At 41.1% G+C, this 15,507-nt stretch overlaps 1 protein-coding gene across 4 annotated transcripts in view; it reads right to left on the bottom strand.

The window, feature by feature from the left end:
- Positions 1-15,507, bottom strand: part of BTBD3 (BTB domain containing 3) — a 110,496-nt gene that overhangs the window by 52,047 nt on the left and 42,942 nt on the right. The gene's annotated exons all lie outside the window — the stretch shown is intronic.

Here is a 15,507-nt window from a genome sequence, read left to right as displayed (position 1 = left end):
TCTCTAGGAGCTTTTGTTCCATTAAAAACTTGTTAATTGCTGCCTTAGTAACAAAGAAACAGCATGCTGCGGTGGGACTAGTAGGAGTCTACATGGCTTGTTCACCTTTAGAAAGGCAGAGGGGTTTAATTGGCTATGTATTCTTAGAAGATGCAATAAAGTGGGATAATCAATTGGTGTCAGCTTCTAATAATGGAGATTCTTTAAAGAATGGAAAACTCAAACCCTAGTTAATCACAAGCTGTAGCATCCAGGGCTGCAAAAAATGAACTGGATGTAGAAGAAGTTGTGCACAGCCAAAAACAAACAAACATAAAAACCCACCAAAAACCCAACATAAAACAAACAAAGCACTAAGAATTTGAAAAGGCCAACATTACTTCATCTCTCTGATGATGCTATACCTTCAGTTTACCAGAAAAGAGGTCTGCAGACTTGTATGCAAACTAGCAAATTCTAAGTCAGTTTACTCAGAACTCCCACTGCTCTACTATATCAGCTTGCTAATAAATAATTCCCTTACTACAGCAATGCAAGGACTGAAATACTTTTTCAGTCCTCTTTGGCAAAACAAGGGTTTCCTGTAGATCTCTCTTGCCTCATGCAATATATTCATGCTAATTCTCCAGAACTGCTACTTGTTTTTCCCTTTGATTTTCTTAAGAAACAGCATACAATACACTCACAAAGCTTCAGACCTAGATATTAGTTTTATGGCACAGTTCTATGAAATCCAACGGGCTCCTCGTATGGCCACTTTGCATGAGGTCTGAAGTCTCCAGAGCTTTCCCCATTGATACCCAATAACAACTCCAAACTTTACATACCAAGACAGGTTTCCTGGAGCTCAATTTCAGCAGAGTTCCATTTCCAAATGGGTAGGTAAGCAACTTTTTAGGCATCTTTGTATTCTGGGAAGCTGCCAGTGTGTTGGTGGCATTGCCAAGCTAGGAGAATATAGCCTTTATTCAGCTGCCTACATTAGAGCAGAAAGTTTTGGGGCAAAATAGAGTAGGACCCTAATAGAAGGAATAAACACTCAGGTATCTTGTATATAACTCTTAAATCTACTAAGCCATCATTGCAAAACAACCGACCTCAAAAGAGAAATTCAGCCAGTGGTTTCGCTGCATGAGACTGTGGCCCACAGTTCCTTTTCAGCATGTTTCCAAGTAACAGAGCTGGGTGGACAACATTGATATTGTCTTGTAAACACCAAATAGTCACCTAACTTTTACTCATCTATTATCTCACGATATTTGCAAAGAAAAAGAGTCCCTAGAATTAGAGTGAGACAATCAGAATAATTTGTTTCAGGGTTTTTAAGGGTATTTTGGTTCAATGTTTTAAAGTAACCAATAGCCTTTTCAGCATGAGAAAGCAGATAATGGATCTCACTGCCTTTTCCCTGTCCTCACAGTAAGCATCCTCAAACACAGAACTGTCAGATGGACTCAAAATTAATCCTCATCTTAAACAAATACCCTTTGTTTATTGACAGGTGGAATCTCTCCTTGTTTGTGTATACTCACCAGCGTTTGGCACCAGGCAGAAAAGGACAAAGATGACCACAAGGACTTGATTTTTCATTTTTCTTTTCTCTTCCCACAACGCAGACCCTTTGTGCAAAGCAAATGCCAAATGTACACCAATACACCCCCTTTTTCCCTCCTGGCCCCCTTGGGGTTCAAAGGCAAGCTGCAACGCAGGTAGCTGTATTTATCTGAAGAGACTCTGGCTGCACCAAAGGTACTCTCCTATGAAAAGGAGTCCAGATCTTGGGTTGGAAGGGCAGTTTGGCAGGCTACAGCTTCACGCCGTGGGGTTCAGGCCTGCACCTCCCATGCATTACAAAATGGAAGGAACATTTTCTGTTTGTGTCCTTATATTAATTCAAATCGGTAATGAAGTTGGGAGCATCACAAGGTTTTAGCGGTATATGGGATTAGACCAGGCTTAGATAACTGAATAAATGAACTGACTTAATTAGCTCTCCTGAAACAAATTATTCTACAGTGCTCATTTCCAGCTCTCATATGAACCCCAAAGAGTTTTAAAAATGCATTAATTCCTTGAATGCTAAATCTTATATTTTTGCATACCTACTGCAATTATGATGGATAATGAGATTTTAATTAATCAGACCCGATTTTTTTAATGCTGTTGAAGAACACAGATACATTAGGGACCTATTTATTTAGTAAATCTTGCAGAAAAAAAAAAAACGTAGAAGGCAACAAGAATAACAACAACAAATTTCTATGTTAAACTAACCTATATCTAGCAGCCTTCTTAACAACATCTATCCTGCAAACATCCCTATCTTGAACACAAATTCTGTAAATTGTCAAATCCTGGTCAAAGTATTAACCTCATCACCTCTCTATAGGCAAAACACCGTTCTTAAATTTTATGCCACCTTCTATACACTCTTGGTTTACCTTTCTACTGTAATTTGAATGCTCTATGTACAAAGATTATTTTCTTGCTCATGTATTCTATGCTTCCAGGTACTTATGAGTGAGAGCTACTTGTTATTATTAACATAGCAAAGCAGCCATTAAACCTTTCTCTCATACTTCTCATTTTTTTCAAACCCTTCTGAGGAGATAGCTAAAGATCTCTCTCATGCAAAGGTAGTGGCATTGCAGTTGTCATTAATTATAAATCAGTTTCTAATATGACTGAGAGCACGAAGATTGTAGGGGGTCTCGTTAACATGAGATTAACATTTCCTTGACGTGTAATTATTTTGCAAGAGAGTCTTGGGCTGGATTTATGACAATGCACTGCATCTGTATTTGCTATGTTGACAAGAGAGATTTTGTTCATCAGGGGGAGAGTATCAACTCACACTCCTTCCCTTGAAGAAACTCTAGCACTTGGAAGGAAAAACCTGAAGGAGAGAGGACTTCAAAGTCTAATTCCAGATTTCTCACAGGACCCCTTTCTTCTTTGCTCCCTTTTAATAAAAAGAAAGTTGTCGCTGGAGATGGCTGAGAAAGTCAAGAGAACAACACACTGGCGGTGCAAGGTCAACTCTTGCTCGTGTTTGGAATGAGGAAAAAAGGTAGTGCTTCCAGTTGAAAAATGATTGAATTTTAAGTCTTAATGTGAAACTTTGAGGTTTCAATTCCCCCCCCACAACCCTTTCAGTGAACCTTGCTGGATTTGACATGGTAAATAGGTTTGGGTTTCCCCTCCCTTCTTGCCTCTTAAAAGAACACTGAACCATTTCCTCTAAAAAGCCACTTTCCTTGGAAAAATAAGGTCAAAAGAATTTTTTTTATTAAACTTAGCAATCGGCAGCAGCATATTCAGACTTCTTTTCCCTCTGTTTGAATTGTTAACCATTGCACCATGTCATCCTTACTGAGCCACAGAGAAGGAAAGGGGGTAGCAGACACCCTCCACAGCTATGACACAGCTGCAGGAGTCTGAGCCCGAATTTACAGGAGCAGTTGGGTACAGAAGCCCCTCTGGATCAAGGAATGAGGAAATCTGGTACTTTCAGCCTAGAAGGGATTTTCCAATCTGAGCCTCAAGGGCTCTTGCATAACTTTAAAAATCTGGGCCCTGTGAGTGCTTTGTAGAAGACAGCCAGATGTGTTCTCCTGGTCATTTCTTCAGGGAGAGCTTAGGTTAAAGAACAGATTTTCTTCTGTTCTTCATTTCCACAGAATGGCTCACAAACCAGAGCCAGCTCCTAGCTGCACTGACCAGGTCCCTGGTTTGAAAAGCAACCACCAAGCCCCAAGCTGCTGTCAAATAACCCAGGCTGACCTTCTGTGTTGCATCTGTTTGGCAGCTACTGCACCCCATGCCAGAAAAGGCATTTCAGAGGGCCAAAACAACAGGGATACAGAGGATGCTAAATGCCATCTGATCCAGAGAAACGGAGAACACAGTGGTCAGATGTTGCTAGGAAATGTTGTTTCGCATTTGCGGAAATAGTAATCATAATTAAAAAGGGACCTGTCCCAAGACAAGGCGTGTTTTTGCTCAGGTCTCTACAGGAGGAAACTTGCCATTTATTATTAGCATCAGTGCTGCTGCAACCCACCTTGTTAATTCAAAGGTTCATTTATAAGCTGCTTTGATATGTTGCACTCAGCTCATTGAGTACCGAAATACTTTTTTGTGCCGTTTAACCCAGTCCCCAAGTTTGCCCTCCCAACCACCAATCTAAATTTGCTTTTATGTGCTACGAAAACAACAACAACCAAAAAAAGTGTTAATGTGCCACTTCTGAACATCTTGTCCTGTTAATTTGTACAGTGCTGGTTTGTTCAGCACAGAAATGGGACTAGGAGCAGAATAAATTTAGCTGCAAGGCAGAGTGGGGGCAGGGAGGGAGCCAGAAAGGTAAGCAGAGTTGAGCTCTGCGATGCTTCTGCTCTTCTCTTGTTGCCCTGCAAGCAGGTTTCATCACACCCCTGCCCTCCCCCTGCAGCCTTCCCTTTGCCAGCTGCAGGCTGGAAATGACAGATCCATGTACAGCCTTTGCATCACTTTCTCTTCCTCCCTTCTTCCTACCTTTCTTATTGATTTGTCTTCCTTCAAATTAGCTTTGTTTCAGGGTTTCCCCCCGAACTCCTTCCATCTTTCAATTCCCTGGGTGCCACATGACCTCTCAGGGTCTCTCGCCCTCCTTTGGAACCCTGTGCCCTCCAACCAGCCCATCTTCTCCCCCAGCTCCTTCGCTCTCCCCCTGACTCTTCCCTTCCCATTTATCAGCTCCATCCCAGTCGCCTCCCCAGAGTTCTCCCCTTCTCCCTTGCTTCGCATTCCTCATGCTCTGTACAAGGAGACAGCCAGGGAGGTCATTAAGCCTTGAAACCAGCATTATTGAGAATATATAATGAATATATATACCAGAGGCACTGGGGACTGAGGTGAAATGGAAAACTAACTGAAAGCAAAGAGCAAATATCTTTGTGCATCTGGACCTAAAGAATAGGCAGGGGAGCACTGGCAAACTGTTCTATGCAATGTACAGGCTGCTTGGAGAAAAACAGTAGCAGCAAAGCCACAAGTTAACCCAGGCAACTTCTTGCCCATTCAATTTCAATGAACATTTCGGTTGGAATAAATAGCAAGTTTTTCTCTTTTGAAATATAAAAGGGGCAACTCGAAATCAGATTTTCGTTATTTCAGAATATCGAACCTTAACATTTTATTTGGCAACATAATGAGCTGATGGCCTTTGAAAAGGAGAGAGGGAATGGCCAGCTCCATCTTTAGTGCATTTTTTTAATGTAATGACTTTTAATGTAATGGCACGAGAGCCAAGTCTCCTTACATTTGCAAAATAGAAATGGGTAAGTAAACCACAATAAGTGATTATCTTCAGCCAGGAGTTTAACACCAGCTACAAAGAGAAAGCAAATCAGAATCTGCAATGATAAAAGGTATCTTGCACTATTTGACAATGAGCACCATAAATCTGGGGTGTTTAAACTTTTGTCCTGGAGTGAGAACCTGCCTACTCTTTGGGGTCTGTGGAAAGGTAAAAATTCTAACTGACACAAGCAAATAAATACATTAATTTAGCACTAGTGATTACAGAGCACAGTCCTTCACCCCAGCAACATGAGTGAACATCTGCATACCACCACTATGAGGAGACCTTAAATCACGCTCCAGTGCTCTCCAGAGGCCGAGGTGCAATGTGCCATGAGCAGGTTTGGCAGGTTCTTTTGTTTTTTTGCAGGTTTTGCAACCAGAACAACCCCAAAAAGACCTAACCAGAGACCCTGTAATCTCACTAGCACAACTATGGCCCAACGAATCAGTGCAACTACCAGGCATATACCAGTAGAAACATTTCTGAATCTATCTAAAAACATACACGTTTTCTCAGTATATGTATGTGGAAAGCAGAGTTGTGAGAGGACAAACACATTTGTGTCATCAGCCTTCTCTCACGGCAGTGAATGGTACTGGGGCTTAGAACAAATAAACTTTCTATTCATGCTGCCATCTCCAGCACCTGTGTGAATAACATAGCCCTCAGCTGCCACGTCACCACAACCATTCCTTGTCGCAGTCATTTCTGCAAGAGCTGGAAGGGCGGCATGTGGGCAAGAGAGTTTTATTGCCAAGTACCACAAATTATTCTATTTGGATACTGGCAAAATAACATCTATCCCAAGATTTCTATTACCACTTAGAGAGAACTTGTACGCAACTGTTCACTTTGCTTGTAAAGCAACCTCTTGGTCCATCTCTTTCTCCTTGTAAGAGATGCATGAATGTCTCCTGGCCCCACCAATCTCACGCAGATGGGTGAGAAGGTTAATCCACCAGCTAAATGCATTTGCTCATGTGTCACATGAGACCTGCCCCAGAAATTCCCACACCGAATCACAGTCCCTGACAAGCCATGTCCCTTCATACCCCTCCTGAAGAATGCAACTCCCCAACCACAAGCAAACTGATGATGTACCGCTGTGTGGTGGAACATGACCAATACTGAATAAGGGCAGGTATAGGACTTCTCGTCTTATAGCAGATTGATGTCATGATATCATTTTTAAATTTTATCTATATAGATAAGCAAACATATGCACAGATCATGTTTATTTCACTCTATCAAGTATAATTTTAACAAACATGACACAATTTTTACTGTATAACAGAATGTCTCTGTAAAATATTATAAGTTTCAGTGCTTTGTAATTTTATTTCAATAGGGACAAGAAGTATTTCACTGCACAGTGAATGCATTTCATTAAAGAGTATAAATTTACATTCTGTTGTAAATGAATGTTCATTTTACACCGTATTTTTTTTTTTTACTGCAGAATGTTGCCATTTTAGTATTCACTGTAATCATTCCACTGTGTTGCAAGCAAATGTCATTTATATGATATGTAAAAATTCAGAGAATTCAATTTAAGGGATCTCAGTCTGAAGTATAAATACATGCAGGCCATGTAACACAAATAAACTTACTCCAGATGGTTGCTTACAGCAGATAAAATCAAATCTTGCCATCCTAAGAAACTAAATTCCCAGTACAAATATAGGCTATTCAGTACAGTTTCTGCTGACCAAAATGGCCATAAAATTAGCACCAATCCAAACATAATAAATGTAATGAAGTTTTTGCCACTAATCAGAGACCAAACGATATGTTTTCTAGATGATTTAACAGCTTTTCCATCTGAATATTTTTGAAAATCCACAGAGATTCCCCCAGCTATCTGCCCCAGGAAGTACTTTATGCGTAAATATCTAGAAACAGAAAACTATTGACACGATAAAACAAACGATTCTAAAAGCAACAAGGCTTTATTTGGTCCTCTACCATTACAGCTGCCTGGAGTACTTACAGTACAACCCAAGAGCATTACAAACAGCCAAGCTATTTCTTCTCTGTTGATAGCCACCTTATTGCTTTCAGCAGCTAGCAAATTAAACCTTCAAAATAATTCTCATGTGCACTGACTGTAAAGTGAATTTAAATTAAAGCAATACATTACAAGAAAAGTGAGTACCTAGCCAGAGTTCTCAGCAACCTCTTTCTTCTTCCAAAACCATCCTCAATGCACACAAATATAGTTACACAGTTCACACCTGCCAACATACATCTGCACATAACATATGGTGCAGGACACACCTTATCCCAGCACTCACACACATATGTATTTGCAAACACCTCCTGCCACTGGGAGACAGATGAGTCCAGCCAAGCGCTACTAAAACCAAACAAGAAATGCCTCGCTGCCCATTTCTCCTCCATCAGGCCCCCACATGTCCTCCCCAAGGGTGGGTCAGGGCAAGCTTTAACTGGCAATATTCACCCCAGCCTCACCAAGCAGAGGAAGGCCCACAACTGACCTTTACAGATGGATATGAAGGTGAAGAAATTAAGTTACTTACTCAGTGTCACAGAACAAACCTACACCAGGACAAAGACCTGAATCCTTCTCTTTGCATTCATCTATAGATAGCTCCAAAGCTTAATGTTTGCACCTGGGAGCAGTCTGCGAGGCCGGCTCATGCCTTTCACTTGCTGGCTGCAGCACAGAGCTGAAAATTACACTAAGAACGTATTAATTACCCTGTTTTCCTGAGGTGGTGCAAAAAGGATGGAGGTGAACCAATAGATCTGAAGTGCCCTAAAACAGGCTATGGCCTCAAACATTCATTGCTCTCAAGCTGCTAGAGAGTGCCAAGCCTCAGTAAGTCACATCCTGATGTGAGTGAGCTGAATTACATTTCCGAGGGGTAGTTGTTCTGATTAACGTCAGTTTAGATGAGAATTAGGGAACCCACTTATTATAAACTTCTTTATTAAATAATAAATTATTTGAAATCCTGTTTCTTTTGTTTCTGTGCACATATAGCTCAGTTCCAGCTGCTTCTGCACCTCTTGCTTCAAGATTTTAGGTTACACTCAAGAAAAGTCCCAAGAATCTCTGCTCTTATTCTAGGTCAAACTCAAGTACCCCCTGCAAGCATCTCAACAGGATCATCACAGCTTTAAGACACACAGTGGCTTTAAGTTGGGTATGAGGCACAGCCAGGTTCAGAAATGGGTATAAGCAGATTTAGATAGGCAGAAAACCTGACCACATCGATGCTGTGAAACCCAACAGACATTCAGGACAAACATACAGCATGGGGCAGGAGAGAAAACCAGCAACGAGAGCAGCCATTCTCATGGTAGGTATTCTTCTTCCACAGGACTATAGAAATACCAAGAGACATTTTCTCTTGTTGCTGCTTGGCCCCTTGCAGGGCAGCGCAAACAACATCAGGCCTGCTTTACAGTGGAGATGCCCAGCTGAGAATTAGGAGGATCTGTCCCCAAACAGGAATGGACCAATTGAACCTGCTGAATAGATGTGAGGCCTTGCAAGCAGAACCAAACTACAACATTGAGGGAGGTGGTAAGAGGTGACAGGGTCAACCTGCATCCTTCATCAAAAAGAGCTCCCGCAAAGCAAAAAAGGCAGGTTATGATCGCAGGAGACTCCTTTTCTAAAGGGAATAGCAGGCTCTACATGCAGGCCTGACCCACTTCTGAGGGAAGTGCTGCCTCACTGGGGCCAAGGTTAAAGGTGTAAAGAACATACTACCCTGGTTAAAGCCTCAAACCATTTAGGGACATGGTTTAGTGCTAGAGTTAGGTTGTGGCTGGACTCAATGATCCTGAGGGTGTCTTCCAACCTAAGTTATTCTATGACATTTACAGTTTTCCCATCCTGCGAAAGCATGTTTCAGCTCCTCCTCATTTACATCCCAACTCAGCATGGCTTCAATTATCAGCTCTTTTGGTTTGAGAAAGATGCAGGGTAACTAACAAGCTTTCTTTTGTAACCTCAGACACTTCAAAGGACTGGAAGTTAGCACTACAAACCTTAACAAAACCAGGTCTGGCTTAATTAATTTTTAATATCCCCTCAATGTCAAGTAAGGAATTACTTCATTGTATGAAAGGGAGTCTTGAGGGCTTGTGCGTTGGCTGCAAAGTTGTATGTCACGACTCTCCTTTTTGTACGACTCGACCGTTTTGTACTAATGCATATGAAGCATCAGTTCACTTTGTTATTCTGTGCAGTACAGATTTGATTATCAAAATCTGTTCTAAACATTCTTGAGAAACGTCTGCCAACTCCTGGTATTAGCACATAGCCACTCCAGGATTATTCCTCAGCATTGCAAAGCTGCCCTTGTTGTTGCCTGGTAAAAGGTTGGATTTACTGGCATTGCATTTCCTGATTCAGCCTTCCAGGTTGGAAGTTCCCAACTGCAGTCCCTTGGAAGCCTGTCAGTTACGCATGGGTCTGGCATCAGAGCGTTCTGATACCCTTTTCTAGGAAGAGAACGATATTACCGGACGGGAACCGTGTTATCTGCCCTGCAGGACACCGAGTACTCCATGTTTGCTGCTAATTAAATTCACTGTTGGAAGCTCCTTACATCTCCGTGTGATACCTAACTGCAGAGCTGGAGGTTGCCCCTAATTGCTTTTTGTAACAAGGTTATAAAAGTCATGCTGCTATGTCCAGATATGGCAAGGCCCTGACAACTGTACATGATCATAGATGACATTAATACCACACTGTATTATGCCAAAACTGGATATTAACGAGAAGTCCCAGTCCTCCTTCAGTATGTTCTTATTTTTGTCATTTAAGAGCTGTATTTTCACAGGAAGGTTAAGGAGCACTAAAGTAAAACTCAAAGTAAAGTCTGCGGCCATCCATATAATCTAAATTATGTGATAAGTTTAAGACACAAGATAGTTTGTATGAGCAATATTATTAATTGCTGGCTTACATGATTTCTCTAATATTAATAGCATACTGCCTTTTGTTTTCTTTGACCTAACACCAAAGCAAACTAAAGAATGAGTACATAGCAGTGCAGCTTTGCTTGCAATGATGGATTATATCACTTGGCAAGGAAACAAGAAAGAACGGCTGCACAGATCAACAGTTGAGCAAAATGGCTAAGAGGGATTGTGCTGAAACTTCACAAAACTATCCCAGATATGATTGGTTTTAGTCTCAACCATGAATGAACTAGGGAAAAAAAGTAGGTTAGTTTGGCCTGAAACAATCGTCTTGGCACCAGCCCTGTTGTTATTTCCATGTAAAACACACATTACTTGGGAACTCAACTCCTGCAGAAGCCTTCCCCAGGCATGGTCTCCCACACTACTGGGCAGAAGATTAAAATTTAGTCTCAAAAGATGATTCAGTCACGCTGAAGAGAAGAAAAATGTTTCTAATGTTTGTATTATCAATGGGTACATTCTGCCAGTACTTGTACTTTTGCAGTCTTGCCAGACATCAGAGGCAGAATTCATCCACACAGGTTTTAAGATGTGAGCCAGAAGTCTGGGTTTGCTTCTGTTAGATCATTAAGTATTTTTGTATGGTAATTGCCCACAATCAGAGAAATTGTTCCTCAGAAGTCCTTGTTGCTCACTTCTGAAAATAGAGCACCAGCCACCGGTTCAGATGGAGACACCTCCACTGAAGAGGGTAAAAGTTCTAAACGATCACTGAAAACTAAACTCACAGGCCACAGGCTTGCCTAAAACCAATAGCAATTGATTATTAGCTAATTAATTACTGAATCACAATCTGATATGCATTTGGCCTAGTCCTACATATGTAACACGTTTACACTAACATTCTGGAAAGCTTAGCAGCTTCCAAGTTCTTTTATGTTTGCATACAGCGGAGATCTCTAGGAAAATCTGATCAGGAAGCACAGCATAACTAAACTGTTATAACAGACACCTGCGTGAAAAGTCTTTAGGCAACTACAGTCACTTTACACACAACTTGCTAACTGCTATTTATTCTTTACCTATTGCTGAGTCAACAATAAAATACAATTTTGCTAAACATTTAAAGCAAAAAATAAAGGATGGTGAAGAGTCCTTTCCCAAATGGCTTTCTATTTATACATGGCCTTACCCAAGACCAGGGTAATAAAACATTTTGGCCCTTTCCAACAGCCAGATCTCAACAGAATCAAAACCATCAGCAGCACATCTCTAACTAAAAAGCATGATGGAACAAAGCTTTCCTTGCTCAGGAGCAGGAGCTCACATAATGTTACATCAGGTTTTTCAGCTTACTGACAGAAGATGAGGTTATCCTGTCTGTCTCTGCATCTCTCCCAGTACTTTACATTTCCACCAGGAATCCAGGCAGGACTTCAATGGCTTTGGTTTGTCTGAGGCATATTTCCAAAGAAAGGGTTCAGTCCCAGTCAGATCATGAGAGTGAGACAAAGGGGGGAATGTTCACACAACTCACTGAATGCTTCTGTTTCAAATGCATGGCAGAAACTTGTTAAATGATTTTTCAGATGGCAAAAAGTAAACCCTGGGGGATCAAGGTATTATTTGCTGTTCTGTGCCTGGAACATCTAATATTTCCCTGTAATGGAAGAGGAGACCATGGGGAGCAGCAGATGTTCCCAGTAGTGTCTCTCTGCAGTCCATTCTGCCAGCTCCTGACATGACAGCTGTGTCACAGAGGCTTTGACAACACTAAAGCGCTAAGATCCCAGTAAAGCTGTACTGCTGTTTGCCAGTTGCAGATGGGGGGAGATAATACCCAGCTGCATATTCACATTCTTACAATATAGTCGTAAAAACATTGGGCACTTGACTACACCAGCAGCTTAGCGTCATCTTGTAGACCACTACTAGTTACTTATTGTAATATAGAAGATAATAACTGCTGGTAACTCAGATGCAATAAAGATTTTATGCTGGGGCTTCTGTCAGTGATGTGTCACCCTGGCTCTGATGTGACAGGCATTGTGCACATAAGAAGGCAGAACATCTCTGTTTCAATAGCCTCTTCAAATAAAAAAAGCATCATTTTGCTGGGGATGAATTACATTCAATTTCACACATTCTTACATGTGCTTACTGGCAGTATAAAAACAAAACACCAAATAAACACAGTGAGAAAGATTTCAGCTTGTACATTATATAAAGAATCATAGGAGAATGATATTAGAGGGCTGCAGAAAGCTCAACAGACCAGTATTACAGAGGTTGGTGGGAACATGTTTACTGAGCTGGTTGCTGATTCTTATTTGCAATTCAAGGAGTTTGTGATTGATCAGACCATTGTTTCTTCTCCTCTGACTAAAGTCTTTTCCACCCTCAGGGAAACACCAAGGAACAATTTGTGAGTACTGCACTTCAGGTATAAATCTGTGGTATTTAGTGGATATTTTAACTAATGCTGCCATTTCATTTAATGACACCAAGTAAAGAATTATACAGCCTGATTTTTCCCTCACACTATTCCAATCAGCAGCAATTGCAGTCTGAGTCTCAGGTTGAAGATTATATTTGCAAATCAGATTTTGGGGGGTGGTAGAGATAAATCTGATAGTCCATGGCTTGATCAGAAGTTTGAAATCTAGTCCTATAATGAAAGGGTGAAATCTTGGCTGCAAAGTCAACAAAAGCCTCATCCAAAATTTCTCACAGCCCTTTTAATAGCATAAATGTTTCAAGCTAGTACATCTGGGTCTCTGAAACAGTAGCAGCAGTATTTAAAATATTCTCAAAGCCAGCTACTTGGATGAGCTTGAATTGGTGACAATAATCATGAAGATTAGCTTCTCAGACCAAATAGAAACAAGCCAGGGCCATGCAGGCAGGCTTGGTTCTCTCACAGGAAACACGTGAGTGAAGCAGGATGCCAGGACCCCAAAGAGAAAAAGCTGAAGGTTGTATCAGCACATGTTCTGAGTGGCAGAAAATTAACAATTTTGATACTGCAGCTACTCCAAAACATTTATCACTGAAAACGTAAAAGCAAAGAATAGAATAGTAGAAATCAGTGCAAACCTAGAAAATATCCTGCATGTTTGGGACACCAAATAATCAATATTTGTTCCCCAAATTGTAACTGCTGAACCAAAACTTCATTTAGGCCACATGAACCACCACAAAAAAATGTATCAAGCAGCATTCAGCAAAGCAGCACATAGCAGACCTTTCCTATCAACAGGATTCTCCAAACACACCATTTCAGGCAGGTCACCAAACGGCAAGATACCAGCTGTTTACATTTACTTTTTCCTTGTTACATTTCTAAAACAAACATTTTAATCCATTTGATAAGCAAACCAGATTTGTGCCAATGCTTCCAACAATTAACTTGCAAGAAATCCTGTGATGAACCTTTTCTCTTTTCACGCTGATTTTATTATACTCACAGATCTTTAAATTTATTCATATACAACTTGAAAATTAAACACTGGCAGGCTAGCAGACCAATCGGTGACCTGAATGTTCCAGAAAATGAAATGGTATACGCCTTAGCTGTCCTGCAAGGTTTGCTGAAGCAGGAAGAAGTATGGCCAAATAACTTGCATTCAGTAATTCCCCAGAAGCAACAGTGCCCCTAACCTTAGGAAATTCTGATGCAACTGTAAGGGAAGATACATATTTCTGGCAGCTAACTACAAAAGGAGAAAGTGGGATGCTCAGGAAAAAGAAAACACTGAAAAAATATTAATACACTAGAAGTTACATATGAAGAGAAGGGACTGAAGATTTCTTCTCTGACAAGCGGTAACCCCAGGCCAGCAGGTTACAGATCCATCCTGTGCCAATGCTTCCTTTCCGCTTTGATCACAACCACCTTTATTTTTTTATTTATTTTAAATACTGGCTTTGAAGTCATCCCTTGTGGGAAGGAAATAAAAGGATGTGTTACAAAACATCTCTTGATTAGCCATTTGGTCTGACCAGCTGAGCTTCTTTAAAGTTACGCAAGAGAAGCTGAGCCAGGCCCTCAAGCACAGGGTGCTCGTGGCTTTAACTGGAGCCTGATCAAGCCATTGTTTCCATGTCAGGGGATGCAGTCTTGCAATCCTGCAGCTGAAAGGGTGCTTTGATAATACCTTGTGGAAAACTGGCAAGAGCAACCATTTAATGTCACATTTCTGCTTTTACTGTACAGCTCTTATTACTTGATATGCATTAAAGATGCATGGCTACTTATAAATCTTTGATTACACTACAGGCTAGACCCGTTATATCTTTCACCTCCCTTTCAGGATGAAATTTACAGATTTCATATATGTCATATGGGACACAGGATACTTTGCAAATTTGAACATGGACATTCATTCAATGGAGCTGCAGCACCTGTTCCTGGGAACAGCACCAAAACCAGGAAGGCGGAATTTGTCCTTTTCAGCAAATAACTATGTTAGAATTGTGAGAGGCAGCCTCAGTGGTGTGTTTGGAAGCTGAGGTGCTCTCTTTCTCTTTTCATTGTCCCTCCTCTCATATTCCTGCTGTGAGACAGAGCATGACTGGACACTCTTAACACATGAGCTGGTATGATTATTTTTTTTACATCTCCACGCAATAAAAATACTCCATGAAAGGGACATACCTGACAGGATAGACAAGTTTCCTAAAAAAGTGAAACAGTAGCCTACAAACCTACCTAGTAGCTAGAAAGAATCACTCATAAAAGATGCATAGCAGGTATTGATTACATTCATTGATCCAATCTCCTACCAACAGCTACTCTTTGACAAAACCACCAATGTATTGCCCTGTTTGCAAGCACACTCCATATTTCTTACCCTTCAGCTCTACTCCTCATATTCAACCCCACTTAGACATAGCTGTCACAGTCCTGTGCTGTTCCTCTTGCTACCCAGTCCTCAGCAATCAAGCACAACCACCACAACACCTCCTAGCAAGGCCATCCAACCTGTATTAAACTTGCAGCAGAGACAAGAGCACCCCTGTGGAACCTCCTTGCTCCCCAAGACACAAGAGGTGCAAATCATCCCAAGGCCTATGAAACTGCAGAGGAATCCTAAAAAATGCAGTTTGATAGGCCAAGAGAATGAAGCACTTAACAAAGGGAAGGACGAGAAGACAAAAACCAGCAAAAATAAATATCAACATGCAAAGCAATGATTACAGAGGCATGCATCCCACTGCCTGAAAGAGATCCCACTGTAATTCTTGCCATTCCA

The sequence above is a fragment of the Streptopelia decaocto genome (genome assembly GCF_964273445.1).
Source record: "Streptopelia decaocto genome assembly, chromosome: 3".
NCBI lineage: Eukaryota > Metazoa > Chordata > Aves > Columbiformes > Columbidae > Streptopelia > Streptopelia decaocto.
Note: the sequence above shows the minus strand (reverse complement) of the source record. Positions and strands in the feature narration are given on the sequence as shown.